Source organism: Cherax quadricarinatus, chromosome 29 (assembly GCF_038502225.1).
Source record: "Cherax quadricarinatus isolate ZL_2023a chromosome 29, ASM3850222v1, whole genome shotgun sequence".
Lineage (NCBI taxonomy): Eukaryota > Metazoa > Arthropoda > Malacostraca > Decapoda > Parastacidae > Cherax > Cherax quadricarinatus.
The window spans coordinates 17,810,674-17,833,649 of NC_091320.1; the positions used below are offsets into that span (position 1 = coordinate 17,810,674).

The window sequence follows — 22,976 nt, forward strand, 5'->3', positions numbered from 1 at the left end:
ACATGCAAGATTTCAGGTATGTCTTGCTACTTCTTCTTACACTTAGGTCACACTACACATCCATGTACAAGTGTGTGTATTATTATATATATATATATATATATATATATATAGTTTGGAAGTTAGGAGGAGGTGCGGGATTACCAAAACTGTTGTCCAGAGGGCTGAGGAAGGGTTGTTGAGGTGGTTCGGACATGTAGAGAGAATGGAGCGAAACAGAATGACTTCAAGAGTGTATCAGTCTGTAGTGGAAGGAAGGCGGGGTAGGGGTCGGCCTAGGAAGGGTTGGAGGGAGGGGGTAAAGGAGGTTTTGTGTGCGAGGGGCTTGGACTTCCAGCAGGCATGCTTGAGCGTGTTTGATAGGAGTGAATGGAGACAAATGGTTTTTAATACTTGACGTGCTGTTGGAGTGTGAGCAAAGTAACATTTATGAAGGGATTCAGGGAAACCGGCAGGCCGGACTTGAGTCCTGGAGATGGGAAGTACAGTGCCTGCACTCTGAAGGAGGGGTGTTAATGTTGCAGTTTAAAAACTGTAGTGTAAAGCACCCTTCTGGCAAGACAGTGATGGAGTGAATGATGGTGAAAGTTTTTCTTTTTCGGGCCACCCTGCCTTGGTGGGAATCGGCCGGTGTGATAATAAAAAAAATAAAAAAAAATAAATATATATATATATATATATATATATATTATATATATTATATATATTATATATATATATATATATTATATATATATATATATATATATATATATATATATATATATATATATATATATACATATACATATACACACACATACATACATACATACACCCCACTGGGTTTTCTTCTATTTTCTTACTAGTTCTTGTTCTTGTTTATTTCCCATTACCTCCATGGGGAAGTGGATCAGAATTCTACCTCAGTAAGCCACGCGTGTTGTAAGAGGCGACTAAAATGCCAGGAGCAAGGGGCTAGTGTGAGGGAAAAGTAGGTTGTAAGTGTGGTTAGGGTTGCTCAGGCAACCAGGAACAATTAGCGAGTTGCATCGCGCACCCCCCCCCCCCGTCTGGCGGGCTGGGGCGAAACTAGTTCCTTGCGTCTGATTTGTTTCAATTTCTACTCCTGGTAGTATTGACCCTACCTGGTGTGGGTTGAAGTTTGACGAGTCACTTCACCTCCACTCTTCTGATCAGGTAAGGTGGTCAACCAGGAGTATTACTGTTCATTGCTTTCTTTTGTTTGCTGGTTACCAGTAATGATTTTGGCATTTACCACTCCTTTTCATTCTTAAATGTTATATTATCATAGCCATTAGTAACCAGTTTATTTCTTATTACCAGCTCTGTTCTTGGCGTGGTCATCCAGGATAAACGCCAGATAAAGGAGCAAGACACTTGTTAATTGGACTTATTAACAGTATTCGACTACTATCGGCCCTTATTCTACTTGTGGTGCTCCAACCAAGTGGTAGAGGAAATTCCAAAACATCGGACTGTTACCATCCGCCCAGGATAACCCACATCTTTAACATCGGAGATCTGTCCAGGGCCTTGCCTACTCCTGCCCAACTACAGCACCAGAACCAAAGGCCATTTTTATTATATTTAAATTTTAAGTAAAATCCTCAAAAGTCATTATTCTTATTTTTCCTAGAGTCGTTTCTTTATTTATTTATTTTTCCATTAGTTTTATGTTCAGATGGAAGGCATTCCACTGACAATGGCGACCTTGCCAGGATGCGACTCTTGAAGCAACATCGTCCTGATGGTTCAACTGGTTGTGAGTATAACATTTAAGATAGAAAAGGGCGAGTTAGTTGAGGTGTCAAGTCATTACTGGTAGTCTGGTTGACTTACCGTTGTTTGGTTCTAAGGTTCGGTTTAGAAGTTTACCTATTTGTTGGACCTGGGGAACTTTGATAACCCCTCATGCGTGAACCGTGTGTATTTAGCTTAGTGAAGGCTATTGAGCCCACAAGTGTATTATTCCAGGGAGAAATATTTAGTTCATTTTCTTCTTTGGGAAGTTTAAAGTGTGCGGACTGTGTCCCTCTTTCATAACAGACGTTCCTGTTAGTTTATTAGTCATGTTTGGTGTGTAATATTTCTTTTTACAAGATGGATTCCTTAGATTTCTGGTTGAAAGCTGGAAAGGAAATGAGATTTACTGGACAGAGCCTTGATAGTTATATTACTGCTAAAATGGCTATTGAAAAGAAAGAGGAACAGGAAAGACTAGCTCGAGAGGAGAAAAAGGAACAGGAAAGGATAGCTAGAGAAGATAAAGTTCAGGCGATAGAGGTAGCTTTCAAAATGAAGGAAATTGAAGAACAGGCTAAGCAGAGGGAGTTAGAACAGTTAAGGTTGGAATTAGAGGCAAAGAGGATAGAACTATCTAAGCAGAAAATAGATGAAGGGGTTTTAGAAAACCTTTCCCAAGAACCTAAGATGCCACAGATACCACCTTTCACAGAACAAGATGACATCTCGGCATATATTGCCAGATTCGAGAGTACTGCCACTCTGTGACTGGCCATCAGATTCTGGGGCTACTAGGCTTGGCTTACTACTGTCAGGTTCAGCATTAAATGTCTATTCCACCCTACCCTCTGATGTTATTGCTAATTATAGCCTGCTGAAGAAAGCTATACTTCAGGCTTTCAAGAAAACCATTCATCATTACAGGTCAGAGTTTAGACATATTAAAATAACTCTGAATCAAAATTATATGCAATTCTTAACAACACTTATCAGATTATTTGATTCGTGGATTGATAGTGCTGAGGTAGACCATGATTTCGAATCTTTACGAGACCTGATGGTAAGAGATCAATTCCTTTCTTCTGTAAACTCTGATTTACGAATATTCATTAAAGAAACATTCATACGGCTGCGGAAATGGCATAAGCTGCTGATATATATGCGTGTGCTCATAATAACTACCCTAAAGAGCGTAGCAGATATAAGTCTGTTGTGCCTATGTAATCTGAGGGATCCAAACCCTCCGTACCGAAGAATTCCACGGCCTTCACAGTAAAGTGTTTCAACTGTAATGAATGGGGCCATAGACGGCCCGACTGTCCAAAGAAAAAAGGTGAAAATATCGTTAAGTGTTTCACTGAATCTAACATCAACGCACCTTTTAGTGAAGGCACAGTCAATGGCATGAATGTGTCAACAATTCTTAGAGACCCTGGATGTTCCTGTATTGTTATCTTGAGTAAGCTTTACCCTAACCTAGATTCATCACGTTGTAAGACCACTAAATTAACTGACTATTTAGGAAGAAGCGATTCTTTTCCAACAGTCAGATGTTTCATAAGGTGCAAATGGTTCTCAGGATGGGTAGATGCAGTAGTTGACCCGATAACCTCATGTTCTGTTTTGGTTGGGAACATAAAAGGGGCTACTTTACCATCTAAAAAAGACTGATAGCTCCAAAAGTGATTCAGTTGGATAACTTAAATCAGAGAGCTGATAGTTACGAAACTCCGGGAACCCCGTTAGTAAGTCCGTCACCAAAACCGGAAAACGCAGAAACCAATGAAAAACTGAGTGTGACAAAATCTTTTCCACAACAGGACACGATTAACGCCCTTACCAGAGCTCAGTCTAAGGTAAAACCTATCAACCCATTAGTTCTTTCCAAAAGAAAACCTATTGAACTGTCTCACATTGATTTAGAGGGTCTTCAAAAGACTTGTCCTTCCTTAGAGGAAATTCGTAAGTTAGGTTTAAATGGCAACGTGATACAAAGAAAGAAATTTTCTTTCAAGTTTGAGTTTAAACATGATCTTCTGTACAAGACTAGTGTCAGCGGATAAACCCACAATGTGGGTCGAAATCTGTTAGTCATTCCGAGGGATTGCCGGGAAACTATTTTAAAGATTTCTCATGATCTACCAGTCTCTGGCCATTTTTCGCACAGGAAAACCTATAATAAGATCAAAGACCTATATTTCTGGCCTAGTATGTCCTGTGACATCTACAAGTACTGTAGATCATGTCACGTATGTCAACTTTCCTCACAAAAGGGTAGAACTAAGAGTTCCTATGGTACATATGCCAATTTTCTCAGTTCTTTTTGCAAGAGTTGTAGTAGATATAGTTGGTCCTATCACTCCGCGCTCATCAGGTCATAAATATATTTTAACTATGATTGACTATGCATCCAGCTTCCCAGAGGCGGTACCCTTAAAATCCATTACGTCCACAGAAGTTGCAGAAGCCTTATTTTCTATTTTTTCACGTGTAGGTATACCTAGTGAAATTCTGTCGGATCAAGGGACACAATTCACTTCAGATTTAATGGAACAGGTTTATCAACTTGTGGGTGTTAAACCTCTTTTCACTACACCTTACCATCCAATGTGTAACGGAAGAGTGGAGCGACAACATGCCATCCTAAAGTCAATATTAAAGAAACTATGTCTTCTTAAACCAACTGATTGGCATAAATTTCTACCATGTTTTCTTTTTGCAATGCGTGAGATTCCAAGTGATTTCCTTGGTTATTTCCCTTTTGAATTGCTTTATGGGAGACACACTCGTGGACCACTATTTATCTTGAATGAACTATGGTCCAAAGATATTAAACCTGAGGTTCAAAACAGCTATCAGTTTCTTTTAGATCTGAGAGACAGGTTGGAAGAAACCGCAGATTTGGTCGTTAAAAACCCAAAGATGTCTATGTAAACCTACAAGACCTATTTTGACCATAAAAGCTCCAAGCGTAAGTTTAACATTGGTTATGAAGTTTTAGTTCTGCCTGACAAATCCAACAAATTGCTAATTACCTGGCACGGACCGTATAAAGTAGTGAAGGTCTGCAATAAGGTACATTATCTCTTGGATGTCAAGGGTAAGGAAAGAATGTATCATGTCAATATTTTGAAACGGTACCACCATAGAGAAGTTAATCTCTGTTTAAACTCCTTTGATGAAGATACTACATCTTACAGCGTAGTTACAAGTGGTGATTCGTACGAATGTAAAGTTTGTATTATAGATAGCGAGTCTCTTACAGAATCGAAGGAACTACTGGATATCTTAACGGATGATCCTTCACCGAAGAACTCAGATGTCAACATAAACAACAAACTATCAAATAAACAAAAGTCTCAAGTAAGTGCCTTAGTAAATACATTTTCTGACGTATTCACAGAGATCCCAGGACTTACCACTACTGTTGTACACAAGATTGAATTGTCAGATCATGAACCAGTAAGGCGGAAAATCTACCCTGTTCCCGTTCACTTACAGAAAACATTTGATAATGAAGTTGACAAACTATTAAACTTAAATATCATAGAACCTTCTAGATCAGCTTTCTGTTCACCAGTTGTTATGGTTAAGAAACCAGACAATTCTTACAGACTGGCACAAGATTTTCGTTATTTAAATACTATCACTAAATGGGATGCAGAACCCATGCCAGTAATCGATCATGACTTGTATAAATTCCATGACTGTAAATTCTTCTCGGAGTTAGACATCTCACAAGCATACCATCAAGTGCCATTACACCCAGACTCGAAACTATACACTGCTTTCCCTACTCATAGAGGTCTAATGCAATATCACAAAATGCCTTTTGGCTTGGTTACTGCGTGTGCCATGTATATTAGGCTTATGAGAATAGTCCTTTCTGATCTCAAGAATGTCTCAGTGTATTTTGATAATATTTATATCATGACATGTCTGGGAAGACCATCTAACTACATTGTCGCTCGTTTTGAAAAGACTAAGAACTCATGGCCTTACAGTCAAGCCACAGAAGTGCTTTCTTGGATATCCTGAGGTACAATACTCGGGTTCATTATCTCTGACAACAATTTATCACCTCTTCCTAATAAGACTAAAGCCATTTTAGAAAGTACATTCCCTGCTACAAAAAATTTGTTAAGAAGTTTCCTTGGATCTGTAAATTTCTACAGAAGTCTTGTACCAAATTTAAGTAGTTTGACTTCAGTTCTCACAAACTATTTAAAAAGGGTGTCAAGGAACCTCTTAGTTGTTCTGAAGAAGCCATCCAAAGCTTTGAAGAAATTAAAAGGATATTTTCCAACCTCCCTGTCCTAAAATTACCTGATATTAATAAAATACTTTGTCTCCGAACAGATGCCTCCCATTCTGGACTCAGGGCTGTACTACTACAGTATTATGAGGAGACTCCTTTCCCAGTATCTTTCGCCAGTAAGAAGCTTCTGCCCAGAGAAGAAAAATACTCCACTGTTGAGAAAGAATGTTACGCATTAGTCTGGGGTATAAGTAGATTCAAATACTACCTATACGGAAAACCCTTTGTGCTTGAAACAGATCACAAGCCACTGATGATGGAGAACTTTAAAGGCTCAAACAGCAGACTCTCGAGATGGGCTTTAGCTATTCAGCCCTATAAGTTTAAAGTTGTATATATATCTGGCTCTGAAAATCACTTTTCAGATTGGTTGAGCAGAGGTTGTACATAGTTCTTTTCCCTCTGTTAATTTACTTATTGACTCTGTCCTTAAGTTTTGGAAGGGGGTATTGTGAGGGATAAGTAGGTTGTAAGTGTGGTTAGGGTTGTTCAGGCAACCAGGAACAATTAGCGAGTTGCGTCACGCACCCCCCCCCCCTCTGGTGGGCTGGGGCGAAACTAGTTCCTTGTGTCTGATTTGTTTCAATTTCTACTCCTGGTAGTATTGACCTTACCTGGTGTGGGTTGAAGTTTGACGAGTCACTTCACCTCCACTCTTCTGATCAGGTAAGGTGGTCAACCAGGAGTATTACTGTTCGTTGCTTTCTTTTGTTTGCTGGTTACCAGTAATGATTTTGGCATTTACCACTCCTTTTCATTCTTAAATGTTATATTATCATAGCCATTAGTAACCAGTTTATTTCTTATTACCAGCTCTGTTCTTGGCGTGGTCATCCAGGATAGACGCCAGATAAAGGAGCAAGACACTTGTTAATTGGACTTATTATCAGTATTCGACTACTATCGGCCCTTATTTATTCTACTTGTGGTGCTCCAACCAAGTGGTAGAGGAGATTCCAAAACATCGGACTGTTACCATCCGCCCAGGATAACCCACATCTTTAAAATCAGAAATCTGTCCAGGGCCCTACCTCCTACTGCCCAAGTACAGCACCAGAACCAAAGGCCATTTTTATTATATTTAAATTTTAAGTAAAATCCTCAAAAGTCATTATTCTTATTTCTCCTAGAGTCGTTTCTTTATTTATTTATTTTTCCATTAGTTTTGTATTCAGATGGAAGGCATTCCACTGACACTAGTACATAACCCCTTCTCCTGTATATTTATTATTTATTTTATTATCACACCGGCCGATTCCCACCAAGGCAGGGTGGCCCGAAAAAGAAAAACTTTCACCATCATTCACTCCATCACTGTCTTGCCAGAAGGGTGCTTTACACTACAGTTTTTAAACTGCAACATTAACACCCCTCCTTCAGAGTGCAGGCACTGTACTTCCCATCTCCAGGACTCAAGTCCGGCCTGCCGGTTTCCCTGAATCCCTTCATAAATGTTACTTTGCTCACACTCCAACAGCACGTCAAGTATTAAAAACCATTTGTCTCCATTCACTCCTATCAAACACGCTCACGCATGCCTGCTGGAAGTCCAAGCCCCTTCCTTTACCCCCTCCCTCCAACCCTTCCTAGGCCGACCCCTACCCCGCCTTCCTTCCACTACAGACTGATACACTCTTGAAGTCATTCTGTTTCGCTCCATTCTCTCTACATGTCCGAACCACCTCAACAACCCTTCCTCAGCCCTCTGGACAACAGTTTTGGTAATCCCGCACCTCCTCCTAACTTCCAAACTACGAATTCTCTGCATTATATTCACACCACACATTGCCCTCAGACATGACATCTCCACTGCCTCCAGCCTTCTCCTCGCTGCAACATTCATCACCCACGCTTCACACCCATATAAGAGCGTTGGTAAAACTATACTCTCATACATTCCCCTCTTTGCCTCCAAGGACAAAGTTCTTTGTCTCCACAGACTCCTAAGTGCACCACTCACTCTTTTTCCCTCATCAATTCTATGATTCACCTCATCTTTCATAGACCCATCCGCTGACACGTCCACTCCCAAATATCTGAATACGTTCACCTCCTCCATACTCTCTCCCTCCAATCTGATATTCAATCTTTCATCACCTAATCTTTTTGTTATCCTCATAACCTTACTCTTTCCTGTATTCACCTTTAATTTTCTTCCACACCCTACCAAATTCATCCACCAATCTTTGCAACTTCTCTTCAGAATCTCCCAAGAGCACAGTGTCATCAGCAAAGAGCAGCTGTGACAACTCCCACTTTGTGTGTGATTCTTTATCTTTTAACTCCACGCCTCTTGTCAAGACCCTCGCATTTACTTCTCTTACAACCCCATCTATAAATATATTAGACAACCACGGTGACATCACACATCCTTGTAAGGCCTACTTTTACTGGGAAATAATTTCCCTCTTTCCTACATACTCTAACTTGAGCCTCACTATCCTCGTAAAAACTCTTCACTGCTTTCAGTAACCTACCTCCTACACCATACACTTGCAACATCTGCCACATTGCCCCCCTATCCACCCTGTCATACGCCTTTTCCAAATCCATAAATGCCACAAAGACCTCTTTAGCCTTATCTAAATACTGTTCACTTATATGTTTCACTGTAAACACCTGGTCCACACACCCCCTACCTTTCCTAAAGCCTCCTTGTTCATCTGCTATCCTATTCTCCGTCTTACTCTTAATTCTTTCAATTATAACTCTACCATACACTTTACCAGGTACACTCAACAGACTTATCCCCCTATAATTTTTGCACTCTCTTTTATCCCCTTTGCCTTTATACAAAGGAACTATGCATGCTCTCTGCCAATCCCTAGGTACCTTACCCTCTTCCATACATTTATTAAATAATTGCACCAACCACTCCAAAACTATATCCCCACCTGCTTTTAACATTTCTATCTTTATCCCATCAATCCCGGCTGCCTTACCCCCTTTCATTTTACCTACTGCCTCACGAACTTCCCCCACACTCACAACTGGCTCTTCCTCACTCCTACAAGATGTTATTCCTCCTTGCCCTATACACGAAATCACAGCTTCCCTATCTTCATCAACATTTAACAATTCCTCAAAATATTCCTTCCATCTTCCCAATACCTCTAACTCTCCATTTAATAACTCTCCTCTCCTATTTTTAACTGACAAATCCATTTGTTCTCTAGGCTTTCTTAACTTGTTAATCTCACTCCAAAACTTTTTCTTATTTTCAACAAAATTTGTTGATAACATCTCACCCACTCTCTCATTTGCTCTCTTTTTACATTGCTTCACCACTCTCTTAACTTCTCTCTTTTTCTCCATATACTCTTCCCTCCTTGCATCACTTCTACTTTGTAAAAACTTCTCATATGCTAACTTTTTCTCCCTTACTACTCTCTTTACATCATCATTCCACCAATCGCTCCTCTTCCCTCCTGCACCCACTTTCCTGTAACCACAAACTTCTGCTGAACTCTCTAACACTACATTTTTAAACCTACCCCATACCTCTTCGACCCCATTGCCTATGCTCTCATTAGCCCATCTATCCTCCAATAGCTGTTTATATCTTACCCTAACTGCCTCCTCTTTTAGTTTATAAACCTTCACCTCTCTCTTCCCTGATGCTTCTATTCTCCTTGTATCCCATCTACCTTTTACTCTCAGTGTAGCTACAACTAGAAAGTGATCTGATATATCTGTGGCCCCTCTATAAACATGTACATCCTGAAGTCTACTCAACAGTCTTTTATCTACCAATACATAATCCAACAAACTACTGTCATTTCGCCCTACATCATATCGTGTATACTTATTTATCCTCTTTTTCTTAGCCCTTTCAGGGTCCCCAGGCCCTCTCCCAGACTTGTTCACAGGGTCACCCAAATTTAAAAAAAAAAAAAAAAAAAAAAAAAAAATCTTATGAAAAGATAGAGAATTTTTTTCCCGATCATAATGACACCAAAAGTATGAAATTTGATGGAAAACTTAAGGAATTATGCTCTCGTGAAGTTAGCGGTCACGATGATGTTTACGCATCGGCAATTTTGCCCACTTTGAGCCCTATTTTTGGCCAATTCCAGTGTACTAGTCGACAAAAATCATAACTATTTAGCTAGAACTATTTTTTCTATCGAATGAGTACAAGAAACCACCCATTTACCGATTTCAACTATCCAATACAGTGGTCAGAATTTAGCAATTCCAATACAGTGGTCAGAATTTAGCAATTTTGCCAATTTCACACAAATTTCAAAAGATGCCCATTTCCAAATAGGGTCCAGAATAAACAAGAAAGGCACTCCTGGCACTAAAATAACATTTCCTCTGTTCATTAGTCACGTCTCCATGCCCCTCTTACATTCTTTTGCTTTCCTCTTGGAATTTTTATTCTCACAAAAAAATGGAAGGTTTACTGTTATGCAGACTACTGCATTAGTGTAGAAATGGTATAAATAATACAGTGGACCCCCGGTTAACGATTTTAATCCGTGCAAGAGGGCTCATCGTTATGCGAAATAATCGTTATGCGAATGAATTTTCCCCATAAGAAATAATGGAAATCAAATTAATCCGTGCAAGACGCCCAAAAGTATGAAAAAAAATTTTTTTTACCACATGAAATGTTAATTTTAATACACACAAACTGAAAAAGGCATGCACAATTAAATGACACTTACTTTTATTGAAGATCTGGTGATGATTGATGGGATGGGAGGAGGGGAGAGCATTATCTTCTTACTGTTTAGAAGGGGAATCCCCTTCCATTACGACTTGAGGTAGCAAGTCCTTTTCCGGGGTTACTTCCCTTCTTCTTTTAATGCCACTAGGACCAGCTTGAGAGTCACTGGACCTCTGTCGCACAACAAATCTGTCCATAGAGCTCTGTACCTCCCGTTCCTTTACGATTTGTCTAAAATGGGCCACAACATTGTCATTGAAATAGTCACCAGCACGGCTTGCAACAGCTGTGTCAGGGTGATTTTCATCTATAAAGGTTTGCAGTTCAACCCACTGTGCACACATTTCCTTAATCTTTGAAGTAGGCACAATGGATTCCACAACTGGCATAGGCTTCTCAGGGTTAGCCCCAAACCCTTCAAAATCTTTCTTAATTTCCATACTAATTCTCACCCTTTTTACCACAGGGTTGGCACTAGAAGCTTTCTTGGGGCCCATGGTCACTTATTTTCCAGAAACAGCACCGAAAATACTGTAATAATACGAAATATTCCGAGTGTATGCTTGGATGTTACCGCGGAGGCTGGCTGGTAAACAATGGGACGGAGCGGCACATGTGAGGCTGGCTGAGGGCACATTGGACGCGTCTCGGACGAAAATCGGTATGCGGGGCAAAAATTTTGCGATAAAAGTAATCGTTATGCGGAAAAATCGCTATGCGATGCCATCGTTATGCGGGGGTCCACTGTATTGGTGCACTTGTGAAAGAATATTAGACTCACCAGTTGGCGTGTATTGGACGCCTAGCATGATGTGTTTACTTTTGAACTTTGGTAAAAATTGAACATTTCTGCTACTTTGAGCCCAATTTCAAGGTACTTCTCATTGTAAAACCAGTCAAAATCATCTAAATTTATGTAACATGTCTTCCATTCTATAAAATGAGACCAGGAAAACTAGAATACTGTACAACAATAAATACCATACGAAAATACAGTGCAAAGTCGCTGTTTTAATCCAAAAACACGGTCAAAAATTTTTTTTTCTCATTACGCACTGTGTGCTGCAGGATTTTTTTTATACTGTGAACACTGACCACAGACTCGTTCTTTCATATGTAGGCCTACCAGCTTTCTCTCACTAGATTTGAGGGCGCTAGAATTTAGGCGTACTAGTACGTCAAAAACCCTGGTGCGTAAGCCGTACTAGTATATCCGAAACCCTGAAAGGGTTAACTAAAACAATAATGTCGGTAATTTTGTATTTTGTTATTCCTGAGTGTCTGTTTTTTTCAAGAACTCGCACACCAAGCCATAAATGTAACAACAATGATGAAACGTAACAGTACATGTATATACTTAATTAAGAGTGACAGTATTATCATCAAAATCACAAGTACTAGAAATGTGCTTTCAACTGAGACTTTAAAGTATGAACAGATTCCTTACATACATGCAAACTGGATTATAGTACAGGAGTAAGATTGTATCGCTTCACCCTGGAAGAATATTCCCAAGAAAAAATAATCTTCAGAATCATTGGGGATGTTTCATACTTTGTGACTGTCAGGTTGATCATTGTGTAATACAGCCTTTCCTCACTTAACCCTTTCAGGGTCCGTCCCGTAGATCTACGGCTTTATGGTGAGTGTCCAAACCGTAGATCTACGCCATGAGCTCAGCTCACTCTGATAAACTGTGAGTGGTACATTTGGGCCTAGATATGAGAGAATACATCTATGTGGTATGTGTGCACCACATAAAACAGATCCTGCAGCACACTGTGTATAATGAGAGAAAAAAAATGAAATCATGATTTTTTGATTAAAACAGCAACTTTGCAGTGTTTTTTCGTATGTTTTTTATAGTTGTATTTGCGATTTCTTGGTCTCATTTGATAGAATGGAAGACATATTACAGAAATAGAGATGATTTTGATTGGTTTTAGCACTGGAAATGGCTTGAAACTGAGCTCAAAGTAGCGGAAATGTTAAATTTTTGCCGATATTCAAGAGTAAACAAACGACCTCACACGTCTAATACACGTCAGCTGGTGGGTCTAATATACATTCACAAATATGGTGATGATATTTATACAATTATTACAGTATTGCATAGCAGTAAATCTTCTATTTTTTGGTGTGAATAAAAATTCATTATGTGAATAAAAAATCAAAATGGAATTTATTTGTAAAGCCTCAAAACATGACTAATGAACAGAGGAAATGTTAGTTTAGTGCCAGGAATGCCTACATTGTTTATTCTGGACCCTATTTTGAAATTGGAATATTTTGAACTTTGTGTTAAATTGGCCAAATTAACAATTTCCGATCACTTTATTTTGTAGTTGAAACAGTTGACTTGGCGATTTCTTGTGCTCAATCGATAGAATAGAAGTAATACTAGTGAAATAGCTAATAATTTGGTTGATTGGAATAATGTAATTGGCCTAAAATGGGAGTCAAAGTCGGCAAAATCGCCGATTCGTAAATATCGCTGACACATCAAAATTCGCGAGAGCATAATTTCGTCAATTTTCCACCAAATTTCGTACTTTTTGTTTTATTACCTTCACAAAAAGATTCTCTACGATTTCATAAGAAAAAATAAATTTTTTTTTTGAAAATTCTTGGACACTGGTGCGTGACTCCATATTTGGGCCTTGGACCCTGAAAGGGTTAATGACAGAGTTAGGGACCTAAGACCCCGTTGGTAAACGAATTCGTTGCTAATCGAGGAATCACCCCTTACTGGCATTTCAAGTGTCACCACCCAAAATTAAAACATTCAGTTTTATGTTTGCTGGAAAACTCCTTTCAATCTATTTATTATTAACTGTAATACAACATGAAATAGGTCAATGACTTACTTCCAAGATATTCCAGGAAATGCGTGCATAGCCGATTACTTTGGATTTTTTTTTTTTTTTTTTTTTTTTTTTTTTGAGAAAATTGCACTTTTCTCAGTCTTTGCATAGGGTAACATTGATCTTCTATAGTTACCCTTCAGGCGTGTAACATTTTCTGTAATGGTTACGGTCATTTTTTTTTTTATCCCTCCCTGCCCTCCACCCTTCAATACCTCTCTATATAATGTCAGTTTTTATTAATTTGGGCATTTTTATCATGCTTCTACATTACTTATGTTATATCTAATATTAGTCTGGAATAAATATGATAGGTAGATAACCTTTATTGATAATAATAGTATAATTATACAATATTTTATAGTGCCATGAGCTTACAAGTCCATAAGTCATGGTGAACCACGAGTTACTTAACCCTTTGACTGTTTTTGACGTATAAATACGTCTTACGAGCCAATGTTTCTGACGTATATATACTCAATAATTCTAGTGGCTTCAAATCAAGCGGGAGAAAGCTGGTAGGCCCACATGCGAGAGAATGGGTCTGTGTGGTCAGTGTGCACCACATAAAAAAAATCCTGCAGCACACATTGCGTAATGAGAAAAAAAAACTTAGATCGTTTTTTGGAATAAAACGCCGACTTTGAGGTGTATTTTCGTATAGTATTTATCATTGTATTCGCGTTTTCATGGTCTTAGGTGATAAAATGGAAAACATATTACAGAAATAGAGATGATTTTCATTACTTTGATGGTGAAAATGACCTTGAAACTGAGCTCAAAGTAGCGGAAATGTTCGACTTTTACCAATGTTCAGGAGTAAATAAATCACACCACACGTCCAATACACGTCAACTGGGGAGTCTAATATTCTTTCACTAGTGCACTGATATTATTTATACCATTTTTACAATAATGCAGTAGTCTGCATAACAGTAAATTTTGTATTTTTTTGTATGAATAAAAAATCAAAATAGAAAGCAATAATAATATAAGAGGGGCCTAGAGATGTGACTAATGAACAGAGCATATGTTATTTTAGTGCCACGAATGTCTACCTTGTTTATTCTGGACCCTATTTTGAAATTGGCATCTTTTTTAGTTTGCGTGAAATTGGCCAAATTGCCAATTTCTGACCACCATACTGGGTAGTCCAAATTAGTAAATGGGAGGTTTCTTGTACTCAGTTGATAGATAAAATGGAGTTCTAAAGAAATAGCTATGAGTTTGGTCAACTGGAACAATGGAATTGGCTGAAAATAGGGCTCAAAGTCAGCGAAATCGCCGATACTCATATGTCGCCGAGACCGCTAACTTCGCGGGAGCATAATTCCATGTTTTCGACCAAATTTCGAACTTTTGGTGTCATTACCATCGGGAAAAGATTCTCTATCATTTCATAAGAAAAAATAATTTTTTTTTTTTTTCAAAAATTGAGCGACATGGAATGACAGTTTCAGAAAGGGGCCTGAAACAGTCAAAGGGTTAAAGACTCTGCTCGTGCCGTCTCCCTCTCTCTCGTACAGCCCAGCACACCCTCCAATACCTCTCCATATACAGTGGACCCCCGCATACTGTTGGCATCACATAACGTTAAATCCGCATAGCGATACATTTTATCACTAAAATTTTGCCTCGCATAGCGCTAAAAAACTCGCTCAACACTATTCGTCCGAGACGCGTCTATGTGAGGCCTCAGCCAGCCTCACATGTTCCGCCGGTGGCATTGTTTACAAGCCAGCCTCCGCGGTAACATCCAAGCATACAATCGGAACATTTCGTATTATTAGAGCATTTTTGGTGATTTTATCTGCAAAATAAGTGACCATGGGCCCCAAGAAAGCTTCTAGTGCCAACCCTGTGGTAAAAAGGGTGAGAAATATTATCGAAATACTGTGGTACCATGGTCAACTGCCGATGCTGCTGCTGCTGTAGCACTGTCAGCTGCTGCTGCTGCTGCTGCTGCTGCTGTACCACTGTCAGCTGCTGCTGCTGCTGCTGCTGTACCACTGTCAGCTGCTGCTGTAGCACCGTCTGCTGCTGCTGTAGCACCGTCTGCTGCTGCTGTAGCACCGTCTGCTGCTGCTGTAGCACCGTCTGCTGCTGCTGTAGCACCGTCTGCTGCTGCTGTAGCACCGTCTGCTGCTGCTGTAGCACCGTCTGCTGCTGCTGTAGCACCGTCTGCTGCTGCTGTAGCACCGTCTGCTGCTGCTGTAGCACCGTCTGCTGCTGCTGCTGTTGTAGCACTGCCAGCTGCTGCTGTAGCACTGTCAGCTGCTGCTGTAGCACTGTCAGCTGCTGCTGCTGTAGCACCGTCAGCTGCTGCTGTAGCACTGTCAGCTGCTGCTGCTGTAGCACCGTCAGCTGCTGCTGCTGTAGCACCGTCAGCTGCTGCTGCTGTAGCACCGTCAGCTGCTGCTGCTGTAGCACCGTCAGCTGCTGCTGCTGTACCACCGTCAGCTGCTGCTGCACCACCGTCAGCTGCTGCTGCTGCTGTACCACCGTCAGCTGCTGCTGTACCACCGTCAGCTGCTGCTGTACCACCGTCAGCTGCTGCTGTAGCACCGTCTGCTGCTGCTGTAGCACCGTCTGCTGCTGCTGTAGCACTGTCAGCTGCTGCTGCTGCTGCTGTAGCACCGCCAGCTGCTGCTGCTGCACCACCGTCAGCTGCTGCTGCTGCTGCTGTAGTACCGTCAGCTGCTGCTGTAGCACTGTCAGCTGCTGCTGCTGCTGTAGCACCGTTGTTGGTGTGGCTTATTGAGAATACCAAGAAACAATTAACCCCAGAGAACCATCCACCCAGGATAACCCACAAAAATCAGTGTCATCGAAGACTAACTTATTTCCATTGGGGTCCTTAACCCTTTGAGGGTTTTCGTCGTACTAGTACGTCTTACGCGTAGGGGTTTTTGACGTACTAGTACGCATAAATTCTAGCGGCCTCAAATCTCGCGCGAAAAGGCTGGTAGGCCTAGGTGTGAGAGAATGGGTCTGCGTGGTCGGTGTGCGCGGTAGAAAAAAAATCTGGGACCCAGTGGTGCATTGTGGGAATGCCCTCTTAGTAAACAATGTCCACCATGCCTCGCGGTAAGAAGCTCCTCACTCCTCGGCGAATTGGGACACTTTTGTTCCCCAGTGACAGTTCTAATAGTGATGGAAGTGCCAGTGAAGATGAGTTTCGTGGTTTTAGCGAGGTTTTGACCGAAATTAATGACCATAATATCGGTAATAGTGAAGAAAACCCAGACGACCCTCAGCCTTCCACCTCTGGTGCTGGGCCCTCGTGTTCACGTTCAGTTGTTCCAGAACCCAAGAGGAAACTTCTATCGTCCCAAATCCCAGACTCAGATGAGAGCATGGGTGATGATAGTGATAGTGAATATGAACTACAAGCTCTTCAAACTAGTTCCAGTAGTGATAGTGAAGTGCAATATTCCCCAGTGAAGCGTCAGTATATACGACGATATATGCGCTCTGGTAGTGTGCCATATGTTATACCAAGGGGAAGGAGTGTATCTCGGAGTACATCCCGTGGCTGTACAACAGGAACAGACAGTGAAAATGATGAAGATACTGTTGCAATTGGGATGGAAAATGTGCGTGGTGGTAGTGGTGCCGGCGGTGAGGCACCAGCAGTGGGCCATGCTGCCACCCACGCTGCCACCCACGCCGCTGCCTCAGCTGATCTAGAACAAAGGCCACCATCCCCCACCACACCAGCCTCCACAACCACAACCTCCACAACCACAACCACCTGTCATTGTCCAGTACCCACCAGCAGACCGCACCTGGGATTGGCAGGAAGCTGTCAATTTTGTTCCAAATCCCCACCAGTTTGATGGCAGCCAAAGTGGAATACGGCCATCTTGTGCACTTGGGAACAATGCCACTGAACTGGAATGTTTCGAGTTATTCTTTGACGAACCACTGATGAAAAGTATTGTCATGGAAAGCAACACATACTACGAGTACACCATGGCAAACACATTACTTTCACCAAAATCACGTCTACACCAGTGGAAGGAGGCAACTGTGGCTAAGATGTATCTTTTCTTTGCCACAATAATGCTTATGCCACATGTGTATAAGCACAAAGTGAAATCATACTGGTCAACAGACCCCCTGATTGCAACACCAGGTTTCAGTGATATAATGCCAGTGAATCGATTTGTGCTAATGTTACGTATGCTTCACTTCTCAGATAAAACCAGGCCTGACAGAACTGACAGGTTATATAAGATTAGGAATGTGTTTGTGTATCTGAAACAGAAATTCAGTACGCATTTTTATCCCTTCAGGAAGCTTGTAATTGACAAGTCTTTGATTCTGTTCAAAGGAAGACTCTCTTTCAAGCAGTACATACCAAGCAAGAGGAAATGCTTTGGTATAAAGTTGTTTGTGCTTTGTGATTGTTACAGTGGTCTGGTATTGGATATTATTGTGTACACTGGAAGTTATACATTGCAAAATACCAGGAAGTTATTGGGCATCTCAGGTGATGTGGTTCGAACAATGATAGAACCATACCTTGGTAAGGGGCATATATTATATACAGATAACTGGTACACAAGCCCCTCACTCAGTGATTTTTTGCGAGTGAACATGACAGATGTGTGTGGCACAGTGCGTGCAAATCGAAAACATATGCCCAGGTTTGACACTGGCACTCGTAGAGGTGAGGTGCAGGCGTTTGCTGCCAATGACATCATGGCATTTCGGTGGCATGACAAACGAGATGTCACACTGTTGTCATCAATTCACCCTAATGAAATGGCAAACAGTGGCAGGCAGCATAGAGAGAGAAATGAACCCATTCTAAAACCTGCAGCTGTGATTGATTACACCTTCAACATGCATTCAGTGGACAAATGTGACATGCAGATTGGGTTTGCTGATTGTGTTCGCAAGAGTTATAAGTGGTACATCAAACTGTTTTTCCATCTTCTGGACATTTCCATGCTCAATGCTTATAATATGTATAAGATGAGCACCAGAAACAAACCACAGTACGGCGAATTCTGTTTGTCTGTCATCAGACAAATAGTATTCAAGTACCAAGGAACAGCACCTGCAATTGACCGCCCACCAAATTATCAACAACTACCTGCTCGTCTGAAGCATGGTGATCACTTCCTGGTAAAACTGCCTGCTACTGCTTTGAAGAAAAAGGCTCAGAAGAGGTGTTACGTCTGTGCACATACAAAAAAAACGCACACAAGAACGCAGAGACACTCGTTTTATGTGTGAGGAGTGCAAACCTCCACTGTGCATGACACCATGTTTCAAAGAGTTCCACAGGCTTCAGAACTTCTAGAAACATTCCCTGTGACTGTATATGTGTATATAAAATATAGAAAAATAGTAATAAACAACATTTCATATCGTTTGTTTGTGTAAATATTTTCTGTAAACAAAATAATGACAACAGTGTTTATGCCCTTATTGTGTAGTATTGAAAAAGAAATAACTTACAAAATACTGATCATGTTGGCCTCAGAGGCCATAAAAGTTACTCAGAAAAAGAAAAACTGAAAAATAATTGAAAATAGTACATAAAAAAGTAAATAGAAAAATACCGGGTGACGGCAGTCGGCGATGTTACCATATGTTGTTCAATTTTGGCAAATTTCACACCTCCATATCTCGGTAAGTGTTGACGTTAAAATTTTTTTGTTTAGCCTATAATGTTTAGAAAAACATACTCTATTTTTTCATAAGAAAAAATAATTTTTGTTTTTTTTGAAATTTGGCCGACCCTGAGAACGAGTTTCGGAGAGGGCCTGTCGACCCTCAAAGGGTTAATCTTGTCTCCCAGGATGCAACCCACACCAGTCGACTAACACCCAGGTGAACAGGGAAAAATGCCTGGAACTAGTGCTCATATTGGTGAATTTAAAGCCAGCAAAGGTTGGTTTGAGAGATTTAAGAATCGTAGTGGCATACACAGTGTGATAAGGCCTGTTCTGGAAGAAAATACCAAACAGGACCTACAGTACTCAGGAGGAAAAGGCACTCCCAGGACACAGTGTCTCATCAGTCATTGCTGCATCTTCAATAAAGGTAAGTGTCATTTATTCTTCATTTAGTAGAGTAGTACATGCACAATATATACTGTGCATGTACTACTCTACTATTGTGCATGTATCCTTCTCTGTGTGTAGGAAAATGTACATTTCATGTGGTAAAAAAATTTTTTTCATACTTTTGGGTGTCTTGCATGGATTAATTTGATTTCCATTATTTCTTATGGGGAAAATTCATTCGGATAACGATAATTTCGCATAACAATGAGCTCTCAGGAACAGATTAATATCGTTATGTGGGGATCCACTGTACTGTATGTCAGTTTTTATTAATTTGGGCATTTTTACCATGCTTCTGCTACCTAATTATTATGGCTTAAAATCCTCTTGATGCTTTCACTGCCTCTTTCACTATCTTTATCCTTCAAGATAGTGGAAATGGTAGAATGCGCCAGCTTCAACTCATCGGCTATCACTTGCACTTTCTTACCAGCTTCATATTTATAATCTTCATTTTCACCTCAAGATTGAGACCCTTCCTTTGTTTCTTGGTGCTTCCTTCAAGATCTTCCTTTTCACCGACATCTTGTACTATGGGATGCACAAAAGTGAAAATTTGTACAAATATCTGGTCTTGGAGACAGTGAAAGGTAATGTACCGAGTGGCTGGAGGAAGGAGTCCAAGATACTTAATGCTGAGACATCGCACTGCCTGTTTCCATGACCCAAGTTCTCGTATGGCATAAAATAGACTAGTGGAACCTGAATGATTAAACTCAGTGAACATGTCGATAATAATAATAATAATAATAATAGCTCTGGAGCAGTTTGAATGTCATACTTATGTTGTACAGGTTTGGTAGCTGACACTTAAACCACTCCAGAGCAATTATTATTACATATTACCATCCACATACAGTGGACCCTCAGTTAACAATATTAATCCATTCCAGAGAGCTTGTCCTTAACCGATTTTATCATTTTCCGAAATAATGGAAATCCAATTAAACCGTTCCAGACACCCAAAAGTATTAAAAAAATATTTTTTTTTACATGAAATGTACATTTCCTTACACAGAAAACAATGAGACATGCAGAATAAATACATAAATACAAAAATATCACTTACCTATATTGAAGAGAACTGATGAGTGATGAGACACTGTTTCTCTTGAACACACTGGGATTTTCAGAGTGATACACGAGTAAAGGCTTCATTTTGCAATCCCCACTAGCATTACAACAAAACATGAGAGTTAGCCTGTCTTTCATAGGCTTGTGTCCTGGGAATGCCTTTTCCTCCTAAGTAATGTAGGTCCTGTTTGGCATTTTCTTCCAGAACAGGCCTGTTTCGTCACAACTGAACACTTGTTGGGGTTGGAATTTTTCAGCTTTGCCATGCCTTATCACACTGTGTATGCCACTACAATTCTTAAATCTCTCAAACCAACCTTTGCTGGCCTTAAATTCACCGACATGAGCACTAGTTCCAGGCATTTTTTTCCTGTTCACTTGGGCGTTAGTGGAATGGTGTGGGTCGCATCCTGGGGGACAAGATTAACCCTTTGACTGTTTCAGGCCCCTCTCTGAAACTGTCATTCTATGTCGCTCAATTTTTGAAAAAAAAAAAAAAATTATTTTTTCTTATGAAATGATAGAGAATTGTTTCCCGATGGTAATGACACCAAAAGTTCGAAATTTGGTCGAAAACTCGTGGAATTATGCTCCCGCGAAGTTAGCGGTCTCGGCGACATATGCGTATCAGCGATTTCGCCGACTTTGAGCCCAATTTTCAGCCAATTCCATTGTTCCAGTTGACCAAACTCATAGCTATTTCTTTAGAACTCCATTTTATCTATCAGCTGAGTACAAGAAACCTCCCATTTACTAATTTGGACTACCCAATATGGTGGTCAGAAATTGGCAATTTGGCCAATTTCACGCAAAATAAAAAAGATGCCAATTTCAAAATAGGGTCCAGAATAAACAAGGTAGACATTCGTGGCACTAAAATAACATATGCTCTGTTCATTAGTCACATCTCTAGGCCCCTCTTATATTATTATTGCTTTCTATTTTGATTTTTTATTCATACAAAAAAATACAAAATTTACTGTTATGCAGACGACTGCATTATTGTAAAAATGGTATAAATAATATCAGTGCACTAGTGAAAGAATATTAGACTCCCCAGTTGACGTGTATTGGACGTGTGGTGTGATTTATTTACTCTTGAACATTGGTAAAAATCGAACATTTCCGCTACTTTGAGCTCAGTTTCAAGGTCGTTTTCTTCGTAAAAGTAATGAAAATCATCTCTATTTCTGTAATATGTTTTCCATTTTATCACCTAAGACCATGAAAACGCGAATACAATGATAAATACTATACGAAAATACACCTCAAAGTCGGCGTTTTATTCCAAAAATACGATCAGAGTTTTTTTTTTCTCATTACGCAATGTGTGCTGCAGGATTTTTTTTATGTGGTGCACACTGACCACACAGATCCATTCTCTCACATGTGGGCCTACCAGCTTTCTCCCACTTGATTTGAAGCCACTAGAATTATTGAGTATATATACGTCAGAAACATTGGCTCGTAAGACGTATTTATACGTCGAAAACAGTCAAAGGGTTAAAGACCCCAATGGAAATAAGTTACAGTCCTCGATGACATACCGATTTTCTTGGGTTATCCTGGGTGGCTAACCCTCTGCGGTTAATTGTTTCTCGGTTAATTGTTTCTCGTTAAGCCACACCAACAACAGTCTCTCCACATCTTCGAATAGTATTCGCAATCTCTGTTTTGTAAACATATTTGCACCATTCGCAACAACAGCTTCCTTGATTGCCTTTTCCTTGACCAAGATAGTAGTGATGGTTGAATGGGGTTTATTATATAACCTGGCCAACTCGGAGACACACACTCCACTTTCGTATTTTGCGAAGATCTCTTTCTTCAATTTCTTACTGTCTTTACCACAAGCCTGGCACTAGAAGCTTTCTTTGGGCCCATGGTGGCTTATTTAGCAGTTACAAGCACTAAAAAAATGGAATAATACAAAATGTATCACATGTACGCATGGAATCGTCTGCAGTAGCTTTGTAAATAATGGCACACTGGCCACATTGTAGTGTAGATGAATGGTTCAGAGAACCGACACAGATAAATTAGACACGTGCAACTCTTGGGTATCTTTATTGAGGAAACGTTTCGCCACACAGTGGCTTCATCAGTCCATACAAAGGAGAATGGTGAATAACAGGAGTAATTTGAGGTAATCAGTCCCTCAGCCTTGAGTCGATGTGGTCAGTCCATCAATCTTGAAAAGAATACAGCATATCTGC

The 22,976-nt window shown here is 40.2% G+C and overlaps 1 protein-coding gene across 2 annotated transcripts in view; it reads right to left on the reverse strand.

Annotated features, from left to right (window-relative positions):
• Surf4 (Surfeit locus protein 4) overlaps positions 1 to 22,976 on the reverse strand; it is a 142,233-nt gene that overhangs the window by 31,743 nt on the left and 87,514 nt on the right. The window lies entirely within an intron of this gene.